The sequence below is a fragment of the Crinia signifera genome, chromosome 2 (genome assembly GCF_055691185.1).
Source record: "Crinia signifera chromosome 2, ASM5569118v1, whole genome shotgun sequence".
NCBI classification, from domain to species: Eukaryota; Metazoa; Chordata; class Amphibia; order Anura; family Myobatrachidae; genus Crinia; species Crinia signifera.
In genome coordinates, this window is record NC_139218.1 from 147,953,864 (window position 1) to 147,966,577 (window position 12,714).

Below are 12,714 nucleotides of genomic sequence, written 5' to 3' on the forward strand. Positions count from 1 at the left end.
GAAACATGGCATACAGTGTATCATTTGCTGTCTAAGTCATGTTTCCCATATTTTCCATTGCAAGATACAAGCCGGTTTGAGTGTTTGGGGCACATTTTAGCTAAAATCATCCTACGGGGCCTAACTGCTTATGCCAAAGCCTGCCTATTTTGAATGGCGTAGTGGTCAATGCAACCTCCAAAAAAATCAGGACTTACTACCCCAATAACCTGCTAACTCACCCCTGAAATACCTACTTATTCACACTATTTTGTTCATTTGACTTGTTTCTAATTTGAAATGCCCATTTTTGTGGGGCCAGAAAGGTGCGTCTTTAAAAGGCGATTTCTACGATACCCCACTTTTGCGCGTCGGACCGCGAATTTTTCCGGAAACGCCGAAAAACCGCAATTTTCAGGAGAAACGAGACGTTCATCCTCCCCCTCTGCCGCCCACCCACCCAACTGACAGCCAGCCAGCAGACAAGCACAGAGAGTTCCGTGGGTCTGTCTGTGATGTCATAAAGGGCCTGCTGATCAATGGTTAGCTCTCTGATTGGCTGCTGTGTTTGATTGACAGATTGAATCTGGCAGCTGATTGGCTGTCTACCCTAAAGTGCATTACACACCCCTGATGGTAGCACTGGCTAAGACTCCACCTCAGCTCATTGATTAATTATAAATTTAGAACAAATGATGGATGAAAGCAGGCAGGCCGGCCATTTTTTTCACGCTCATTGGACTTGTTTAATGCAATGCACCTTTGTATATTCACATGCATTCGCTTCATGCTGTAACCACTGTGCATAAAAATTTGGAAACATGGCATACAGTGTATCATTTGCTGTCTAAGTCATGTTTCCCATATTTTCCATTGCAAGATACAAGCCGGTTTGAGTGTTTGGGGCACATTTTAGCTAAAATCATCCTACGGGGCCTAACTGCTTATGCCAAAGCCTGCCTATTTTGAATGGCGTAGTGGTCAATGCAACCTCCAAAAAAATCAGGACTTACTACCCCAATAACCTGCTAACTCACCCCTGAAATACTTACTTATTCACACTATTTTGTTCATTTGACTTGTTTCTAATTTGAAATGCCCATTTTTGTGGGGCCAGAAAGGTGCATCTTTAAAAGGCGATTTCTACGATACCCCACTTTGCGCGTCGGACCGCGAATTTTTCCGGAAACGCCGAAAAAACCGCAATTTTCAGGAGAAACGAGACGTTCATCCTCCCCCTCTGCCGCCCACCCACCCAACTGACAGCCAGCCAGCAGACAAGCACAGAGAGTTCCGTGGGTCTGTCTGTGATGTCATAAAGGGCCTGCTGATCAATGGTTAGCTCTCTGATTGGCTGCTGTGTTTGATTGACAGATTGAATCTGGCAGCTGATTGGCTGTCTACCCTAAAGTGCATTACACACCCCTGATGGTACCACTGGCTAAGACTCCACCTCAGCTCATTGATTAATTATAAATTTAGAACAAATGATGGATGAAAGCAGGCAGGCCGGCCATTTTTTTCACGCTCATTGGACTTGTTTAATGCAATGCACCTTTGTATATTCACATGCATTCGCTTCATGCTGTAACCACTGTGCATAAAAATTTGGAAACATGGCATACAGTGTATCATTTGCTGTCTAAGTCATGTTTCCCATATTTTCCATTGCAAGATACAAGCCGGTTTGAGTGTTTGGGGAACATTTTAGCTAAAATCATCCTACGGGGCCTAACTGCTTATGCTAAAGCCTGCCTATTTTGAATGGCGTAGTGGTCACTGCAACCTCCAAAAAAATCAGGACTTACTACCCCAATAACCTGCTAACTCCACCCCTGAAATACTTACTTATTCACACTATTTTGTTCATTTGACTTGTTTCTAATTTGAAATGCCCATTTTTGTGGGGCCAGAAAGGTGCGTCTTTAAAGGCGATTTCTACGATACCCCACTTTTGCGCGTCGGACCGCGACTTTTTCCGGAAACGCCGAAAAACCGCAATTTTCAGGAGAAACGAGACGTACATCCTCCCCCTCTGCCGCCCACCCACCCAACTGACAGCCAGCCAGCAGACAAGCACAGAGAGTTCCGTGGGTCTGTCTGTGATGTCATAAAGGGCCTGCTGATCAATGGCCAGCTCTCTGATTGGCTGCTGTGTTTGATTGACAGATTGAATCTGGCAGCTGATTGGCTGTCTACCCTAAAGTGCATTACACACCCCTGATGGTACCACTGGCTAAGACTCCACCTCAGCTCATTGATTAATTATAAATTTAGAACAAATGATGGATGAAAGCAGGCAAGCCGGCCATTTTTTTCACGCTCATTGGACTTGTTTAATGCAAAGCACCTGTGTATATTCACATGCATTCACTTCATGCTGTAACCACTGTGCATAAAAATTTGGAAACATGGCATACAGTGTATCATTTGCTGTCTAAGTCATGTTTCCCATATTTTCCATTGCAAGATACAAGCCGGTTTGAGTGTTTGGGGCACATTTTAGCTAAAATCATCCTACGGGGCCTAAATGCTTATGCTAAAGCCTGCCTATTTTGAATGGCGTAGTGGTCACTGCAACCTCCAAAAAAATCAGGACTTACTACCCCAATAACCTGCTAACTCACCCCTGAAATACTTACTTATTCACACTATTTTGTTCATTTGACTTGTTTCTAATTTGAAATGCCCATTTTTGTGGGGCCAGAAAGGTGCGTCTTTAAAAGGCGATTTCTACGATACCCCACTTTTGCGCGTCGGACCGCGACTTTTTCCGGAAACGCCGAAAAACCGCAATTTTCAGGAGAAACGAGACGTACATCCACCCCCTCTGCCGCCCACCCACCCAACTGACAGCCAGCCAGCAGACAAGCACAGAGAGTTCCGTGGGTCTGTCTGTGATGTCATAAAGGGCCTGCTGATCAATGGCCAGCTCTCTGATTGGCTGCTGTGTTTGATTGACAGATTGAATCTGGCAGCTGATTGGCTGTCTACCCTAAAGTGCATTACACACCCCTGATGGTACCACTGGCTAAGACTCCACCTCAGCTCATTGATTAATTATAAATTTAGAACAAATGATGGATGAAAGCAGGCAGGCCGGCCATTTTTTTCACGCTCATTGGACTTGTTTAATGCAATGCACCTTTGTATATTCACATGCATTCGCTTCATGCTGTAACCACTGTGCATAAAAATTTGGAAACATGGCATACAGTGTATCATTTGCTGTCTAAGTCATGTTTCCCATATTTTCCATTGCAAGATACAAGCCGGTTTGAGTGTTTGGGGCACATTTTAGCTAAAATCATCCTACGGGGCCTAACTGCTTATGCCAAAGCCTGCCTATTTTGAATGGCGTAGTGGTCAATGCAACCTCCAAAAAAATCAGGACTTACTACCCCAATAACCTGCTAACTCACCCCTGAAATACTTACTTATTCACACTATTTTGTTCATTTGACTTGTTTCTAATTTGAAATGCCCATTTTTGTGGGGCCAGAAAGGTGCGTCTTTAAAAGGCGATTTCTACGATACCCCACTTTTGCGCGTCGGACCGCGACTTTTTCCGGAAACGCCGAAAAAACGCAATTTTCAGGAGAAACGAGACGTACATCCTCCCCCTCTGCCGCCCACCCACCCAACTGACAGCCAGCCAGCAGACAAGCACAGAGAGTTCCGTGGGTCTGTCTGTGATGTCGTAAAGGGCCTGCTGATCAATGGCCAGCTCTCTGATTGGCTGCTGTGTTTGATTGACAGATTGAATCTGGCAGCTGATTGGCTGTCTACCCTAAAGTGCATTACACACCCCTGATGGTACCACTGGCTAAGACTCCACCTCAGCTCATTGATTAATTATAAATTTAGAACAAATGATGGATGAAAACAGGCAGGCCGGCCATTTTTTTCACGCTCATTGGACTTGTTTAATGCAATGCACCTTTGTATATTCACATGCATTCGCTTCATGCTGTAACCACTGTGCATAAAAATTTGGAAACATGGCATACAGTGTATCATTTGCTGTCTAAGTCATGTTTCCCATATTTTCCATTGCAAGATACAAGCCGGTTTGAGTGTTTGGGGCACATTTTAGCTAAAATCATCCTACGGGGCCTAACTGCTTATGCTAAAGCCTGCCTATTTTGAATGGCGTAGTGGTCACTGCAACCTCCAAAAAAATCAGGACTTACTACCCCAATAACCTGCTAACTCACCCCTGAAATACTTACTTATTCACACTATTTTGTTCATTTGACTTGTTTCTAATTTGAAATGCCCATTTTTGTGGGGCCAGAAAGGTGCGTCTTTAAAAGGCGATTTCTACGATACCCCACTTTTGCGCGTCGGACCGCGACTTTTTCCGGAAACGCAGAAAAAACGCAATTTTCAGGAGAAACGAGACGTACATCCTCCCCCTCTGCCGCCCACCCACCCAACTGACAGCCAGCCAGCAGACAAGCACAGAGAGTTCCGTGGGTCTGTCTGTGATGTCATAAAGGGCCTGCTGATCAATGGCCAGCTCTCTGATTGGCTGCTGTGTTTGATTGACAGATTGAATCTGGCAGCTGATTGGCTGTCTACCCTAAAGTGCATTACACACCCCTGATGGTACCACTGGCTAAGACTCCACCTCAGCTCATTGATTAATTATAAATTTAGAACAAATGATGGATGAAAGCAGGCAGGCCGGCCATTTTTTTCACGCTCATTAGACTTGTTTAATGCAATGCACCTTTGTATATTCACATGCATTCGCTTCATGCTGTAACCACTGTGCATAAAAATTTGGAAACATGGCATACAGTGTATCATTTGCTGTCTAAGTCATGTTTCCCATATTTTCCATTGCAAGATACAAGCCGGTTTGAGTGTTTGGGGCACATTTTAGCTAAAATCATCCTACGGGGCCTAACTGCTTATGCTAAAGCCTGCCTATTTTGAATGGCGTAGTGGTCACTGCAACCTCCAAAAAAATCAGGACTTGCTACCCCAATAACCTGCTAACTCACCCCTGAAACACTTACTTATTCACACTATTTTGTTCATTTGACTTGTTTCTAATTTGAAATGCCCATTTTTGTGGGGCCAGAAAGGTGCGTCTTTAAAAGGCGATTTCTACGATACCCCACTTTTGCGCGTCGGACCGCGACTTTTTCCGGAAACGCTGAAAAACCGCAATTTTCAGGAGAAACGAGACGTACATCCTCCCCCTCTGCCGCCCACCCACCCAACTGACAGCCAGCCAGCAGACAAGCACAGAGAGTTCCGTGGGTCTGTCTGTGATGTCATAAAGGGCCTGCTGATCAATGGCCAGCTCTCTGATTGGCTGCTGTGTTTGATTGACAGATTGAATCTGGCAGCTGATTGGCTGTCTACCCTAAAGTGCATTACACACCCCTGATGGTACCACTGGCTAAGACTCCACCTCAGCTCATTGATTAATTATAAATTTAGAACAAATGATGGATGAAAGCAGGCAGGCCGGCCATTTTTTTCACGCTCATTGGACTTGTTTAATGCAATGCACCTTTGTATATTCACATGCATTCGCTTCATGCTGTAACCACTGTGCATAAAAATTTGGAAACATGGCATACAGTGTATCATTTGCTGTCTAAGTCATGTTTCCCATATTTTCCATTGCAAGATACAAGCCGGTTTGAGTGTTTGGGGCACATTTTAGCTAAAATCATCCTACGGGGCCTAACTGCTTATGCCAAAGCCTGCCTATTTTGAATGGCGTAGTGGTCAATGCAACCTCCAAAAAAATCAGGACTTACTACCCCAATAACCTGCTAACTCACCCCTGAAATACTTACTTATTCACACTATTTTGTTCATTTGACTTGTTTCTAATTTGAAATGCCCATTTTTGTGGGGCCAGAAAGGTGCGTCTTTAAAAGGCGATTTCTACGATACCCCACTTTTGCGCGTCGGACCGCGACTTTTTCCGGAAACGCCGAAAAACCGCAATTTTCAGAAGAAACGAGACGTACATCCTCCCCCTCTGCCGCCCACCCACCCAACTGACAGCCAGCCAGCAGACAAGCACAGAGAGTTCCGTGGGTCTGTCTGTGATGTCATAAAGGGCCTGCTGATCAATGGCCAGCTCTCTGATTGGCTGCTGTGTTTGATTGACAGATTGAATCTGGCAGCTGATTGGCTGTCTACCCTAAAGTGCATTACACACCCCTGATGGTACCACTGGCTAAGACTCCACCTCAGCTCATTGATTAATTATAAATTTAGAACAAATGATGGATGAAAGCAGGCAGGCCGGCCATTTTTTTCACGCTCATTGGACTTGTTTAATGCAATGCACCTGTGTATATTCACATGCATTCGCTTCATGCTGTAACCACTGTGCATAAAAATTTGGAAACATGGCATACAGTGTATCATTTGCTGTCTAAGTCATGTTTCCCATATTTTCCATTGCAAGATACAAGCCGGTTTGAGTGTTTGGGGCACATTTTAGCTAAAATCATCCTACGGGGCCTAACTGCTTATGCTAAAGCCTGCCTATTTTGAATGGCGTAGTGGTCACTGCAACCTCCAAAAAAATCAGGACTTACTACCCCAATAACCTGCTAACTCACCCCTGAAATACTTACTTATTCACACTATTTTGTTCATTTGACTTGTTTCTAATTTGAAATGCCCATTTTTGTGGGGCCAGAAAGGTGCGTCTTTAAAAGGCGATTTCTACGATACCCCACTTTTGCGCGTCGGACCGCGACTTTTTCCGGAAATGCCGAAAAACTGCAATTTTCAGGAGAAACGAGACGTACATCCTCCCCCTCTGCCGCCCACCCACCCAACTGACAGCCAGCCAGCAGACAAGCACAGAGAGTTCCGTGGGTCTGTCTGTGATGTCATAAAGGGCCTGCTGATCAATGGCCAGCTCTCTGATTGGCTGCTGTGTTTGATTGACAGATTGAATCTGGCAGCTGATTGGCTGTCTACCCTAAAGTGCATTACACACCCCTGATGGTACCACTGGCTAAGACTCCACCTCAGCTCATTGATTATGTCACGGCTAAAGGGCTGGATGGAGTCGTGTGGTGCACAGGAACTGGAGACGGACCAGGAGGAGTAGGATTGAAACGTGCCGGTTTAATAACGGATTTCATAAATGATAAACTTCACTCAAATACTTCTTTAAGTGACAGTTGGATAACTTAAATAGAGTCCAGCACAATACTAATAACGGGCAGGTAAATCTGGAAACGTATACTTGATGAGCCAGAGTACATAGAGGAAGATCCGGAAAGAGGTTTATTTGATGATAGAAGAAATGGATCCGGATGACTGAAAGATGATGGAATGAATGAGTTGAATGAAGAAGGACAGCGGAAAGCTGAGCAGGGTAATTCTGGGACACAAGCAGGAACAAGCACTAGGTAGGACTTGCAGCATTGGTGTCAGGAGAAAACTTCCTTGTAGAAAGATGCAGGGAGCAAGGCACCAGAGTCAGGAGAGAAAGAGCCAGGATCCAGGAAACAGCTAGGAGTTGTGAATGACTCCAAAGACTCATTGCACTGACACTGAACAGCCTAGGCAGATCCCCTATATCCCCAGGGGGCGGCTGCCATTGGCTGTCAGCGCAGGAAGAGGAGGGAACCTCCACTCTGGGCCAATCTGTCTCCTGCCCTCAACCAAGATGGCGACGCCGGCCTCCCCTGCTGCCATCCCTACCTGGAGCTGCCCCTACTCGCACGCCGCAGCCTGGGACCTGCACACGCTAGCCGGCGGCGGGCGCGGACGGGTGAGTACTGTACCCGCCGCGCTCCGTCGCGGCTACGTGTGACAGTACCCCCCCTTTTCAGGGTGACCCCAGGGCGCCTATGGGCCTTGTGAGGATTTCTCTGAAGAAATTGCTTTATCAGCTTCGGAGCGTGAAGATCAATGGAATCCACCCAAGAGTTCTCTTCGGGACCAAACCCAACCCATTCCACCAGATACTGGGTACGAGATTTGCGGCAGCGAGAGTCTATAATGCGTCTTACCTCGAATTCAGCCCCACTCTCGGAGTTAATCTTGGGCGGTTTGGGAATCCTATTTTGATAAGAGTTCAACCTTAAAGGCTTGAGGAGGGACACATGGAAGGAATTCGAAATCCTTAGGGAAGGAGGAAGTTGAAGTCTATAAGCGACCGGATTAATGACTTGGATGATAGGGTATGGCCCAATGAACCGAGGAGCCAGCTTCATAGAGGGCAGACGGAGGCGTATATGGCGGGTAGACAGCCATACCCGGTCTCCGACTTTCAATCGGGGCGCTGCCCTTCTTTTTCTGTCTGCCATCCTCTTGTATCGGGCGGAAGATTTAAGAAGAGCGGTGTGGACTTCTGACCAGATTTTAGCAAAGCGTTGTAATGAAGTGGTTGCTGCAGGAACTTCGGAAGAGGATAATTCTGAGAAATCCGGAGACCGTGGATGTTTGCCGAATACTGTAAAGAAGAGAGTGGTTCCGGAGGAAGAGTGATAGGAGTTGTTATGCATATATTCTGCCCACGGGAGAAGATCCACCCAGTCATCTTGGGAAGACGAGACAAACAGTCGGATAAAGGCCTCCAAGTCTTGATTCACCCGTTCTGTCTGGCCGTTGGTCTGGGGGTGAAAGGCAGTGGAAAACTTGAGTTTGACCTGTACCGCGGCACAGAGAGCTCTCCAGAACTTTGCAACGAACTGTACTCCGCGGTCGGATACAATCTCTTTGGGCAGTCCGTGGAGTTTAAAAATGGTTGAGATAAACAGCTGGGCCAGTACTGGAGCAGAGGGGAGACCTTTTAGTGGGAAAAAATGGACCATTTTAGAGAATCGGTCAACCACTACCCAGATTGCAGTATGACCTTTTGAGGGAGGTAGTTCACAAATGAAGTCCATTGACAGATGGGTCCATGGTTCTGTGGGAATGGTTAGAGGGCGGAGAGGACCAGTGGGAGTTGTTCTGGGCACCTTATGCTGAGCACATCTCACACAAGAGGCGACGAAGTTGGTTACGTCGTGGCGGATGGTTGGCCACCAATAAGAACGTGACAGGAACATCAAGGTCTTTTGTGCTCCTGCGTGCCCTGCGAAGCGGGAAGAATGTGCCCATGTCAATATTTTCTTGCGGAGTTCGGGGGGAACAAACGTTTTACCTGGAGGAGGAGATGGCTGTATGGTTACTTGGGCGAAGACCACCGGATCGAGGATTGGACGAGGAGGTGTCTCTAGGTCAGAAGTCGTCTCAAAGGAGCGGGATAGAGCGTCCGCCTTAGTATTCGTGGTTCCAGGTCGGAATTTAATTTGGAAATCAAAGCGTTCAAAAAACATCGCCCAACGGGCTTGGCGGGCAGTAAGGCACTGAGCCTGTTTAAGAAAGGACAGATTTTTGTGGTCTGAATACACGGTGATCTTATGCCGTGCCCCCTCCAGAAGGTATCGCCACTCCTCTAACGCAGCCTTGACTGCAAGCAACTCCTGTTCCCCGATGGGGTAATTCCTCTCTGCCGGAAGGAATTTTTTGGAGAGGAAGGCACAAGGGTGTAATTCTTGATCCTCACCTTTTTGTGACAAGATGGCCCCGATCCCTTCCGAGGATGCGTCCACCTCGAGAATGAAGGGCCTGTCGAGGTCTGGTTGGAGGAGGATTGGTGCCGTCACGAATGCTCTTTTTAACTGCTGGAAGGCAGAGGATGCTTCGGGCGACCATCGGCTTGGATCAGCTCCTTTGCAAGTGAGAGCAGTGAGGGGAGCAGCGATAGTAGAGAAGTTCCGGATAAATCGCCGGTAATAGTTTGAGAACCCTAGGAATCTCTGAATTCCTTTGAGCGTTGTGGGGGCTGCCCAGTCTTGGATGGCTCTCACCTTCTCTGGGTCCATCTCTATCCCAGTGGCGGAGAGAATGTGACCCAAGAATGGAATGGACGTGACCTCAAAAACGCACTTCTCCAACTTACAGAACAGTTGATTTTGGCGAAGACGTCGTAGGACTTTGGACACTGTCTGTCTGTGAAGTTGAAGATTTGGAGAGAAGATGAGTATATCGTCTAGATAGACTACGATGGAGTGGTACAGCAAGTCCCGAAAGATATCATTTACAAACTGTTGGAAGACGGCGGGGGCGTTACAAAGGCCGAAGGGCATCACTAGGTATTCATAGTGACCGTCGCGCGTATTAAAAGCCGTCTTCCACTCGTCACCTGGACGGATCCGGATCAAATTGTAGGCCCCTCGCAGGTCCAATTTAGTAAAGATTGCCGCCCCTCTGATCTTGTCGAATAGTTCTGCGATAAGGGGTAAGGGATAGCGGTTTTTAATGGTGATGTCGTTCAGGCCCCTATAGTCGATACATGGCCGAAGACCGCCATCCTTCTTTTTCACAAAGAAAAACCCGGCCCCGGCCGGAGAAGTAGATGGTCGAATGAAACCTTTGTTTAAGTTCTCTTGAATGTACGAGGACATGGCCTCAGTCTCGGGTAGCGACAGAGGATAGATGCGGCCACGAGGAGGGAATTTCCCGGCCACCAGTTCTATCGGGCAGTCCCAAGGACGGTGAGGAGGCAGGGTGTCGGCACCTCCTTTACTGAAGACATCTGTAAATGAACGGTATGGTGCGGGTATAGGCAAGGGTGGAGCTGAAGAGGATGAAGGACAGTTATCCTCATGTTGTGGATGGGTCTGGTAGACCGGAAGGATCTGAGGAATGCAGGTAGACTGGCAATCTGTTCCCCAGGCCTTGACCTCCATATTGGTCCAATCGATGTGTGGGTTATGTTTAGAGAGCCAGGGAAGGCCCAGGACCATTGGATGTGAGGACTGTGGAAGAATGAAGAATTCGAGGGTCTCTTGATGTAGAGCTCCTATGAGCAGTGTCACCGGGGTGGTCTGATGGGTGATTTGTCCACTACGAATTCGACTCCCATCCACTGCAGTGAGGACCAGCGAATGATCCAGGGGTTGCACCGGCAGGGCATGTTGGGTGACAAAAGAAGACGAAAGGAAATTTCCCGCTGCCCCAGAGTCCAATAGGGCCTGAACTCTTTTTCTCCCTTGGGGACACACAAGGGTAACCGGAATGGTGGAATCAGAAGAAGAGGGAGATGGAAGCAAGACTCCTAATCGGACCTCCCTCGTGGAGATTAGGGGCGGTCGTTTCCCGGCCGCAGCGGGCAGGAAGCCAACAGGTGAGCTGAGGAGCCACAGTACATGCACAGATTCTCTCGCCGTCTTCGGGACTTCTCTTCGAGAGAAAGACGAGAGCGGTTGATTTGCATGGGCTCATCTGTTGACACCGCAGGAGGCGGGGTTGGTCTGGAAGCGGGTGCGACATTGGAAGGGAATCGAGGGCGAAGGCGATCAGAGCGATTCCTCTCAAGTTGGCGTTCTTGGAGTCGCAGATCGACCTTGTTACATAATGAAATGAGTTCAGCCAGGGTGGAAGGAGAATCGCGAGTTGCTAACTCGTCCTTGATGCGGCCGGCTAGGCCGTTCCAGAAGGCAGAGACGAGAGCCTCTTCGTTCCATCTGAGTTCGGAAGCCAGGGTTTGAAATTGCACAACATATTGTCCCACTGGGCGACTGCCCTGACGAATTCTTAGGATCTCCGTGGCTGCGGAGGACACTCTGCCAGGCTCGTCGAAGATGCGACGGAAGGAAGCCACAAATTCTTCATAGTTGTTGAGGATGGGATCCGCACGCTCCCAGAGGGGGGACACCCACTCCAGGGCTGGGCCCGCCAGTAGGGACACGATGTAAGCCACTCGAGTCTTGGGAGAGGGGAAATTGGAAGGCTGGAGGGTAAAATGGACGTCACATTGATTCAGGAATCCTCGACACCCCCTTGGGGACCCGTCATATTTACTGGGGGTTGACAGCTGCAGATGGTGAGGAGCAGCTGGCCCCGGAGAAGCAGCAGAGGCCGAAGCTCCGGAGGTAGGTGCTGCCGAAACTGAGGGAGCCACCTGAGGTGGTGACAAGGTCTGGAGGAATTGAGCCACTTGACGCTGGGTAGCCTCTACTTGTTCCAAGCGAGCCATGATGCCTTGAAGAACATCCGTCATGGAGGCCTGTGCTTCACCCGATTCCATCGGGTCAGTGCAAACTGTCACGGCTAAAGGGCTGGATGGAGTCGTGTGGTGCACAGGAACTGGAGACGGACCAGGAGGAGTAGGATTGAAACGTGCCGGTTTAATAACGGATTTCATAAATGATAAACTTCACTCAAATACTTCTTTAAGTGACAGTTGGATAACTTAAATAGAGTCCAGCACAATACTAATAACGGGCAGGTAAATCTGGAAACGTATACTTGATGAGCCAGAGTACATAGAGGAAGATCCGGAAAGAGGTTGATTTGATGATAGAAGAAATGGATCCGGATGACTGAAAGATGATGGAATGAATGAGTTGAATGAAGAAGGACAGCGGAAAGCTGAGCAGGGTAATTCTGGGACACAAGCAGGAACAAGCACTAGGTAGGACTTGCAGCATTGGTGTCAGGAGAAAACTTCCTTGTAGAAAGATGCAGGGAGCAAGGCACCAGAGTCAGGAGAGAAAGAGCCAGGATCCAGGAAACAGCTAGGAGTTGTGAATGACTCCAAAGACTCATTGCACTGACACTGAACAGCCTAGGCAGATCCCCTATATCCCCAGGGGGCGGCTGCCATTGGCTGTCAGCGCAGGAAGAGGAGGGAACCTCCACTCTGGGCCAATCTGTCTCCTGCCCTCAACCAAGATGGCGACG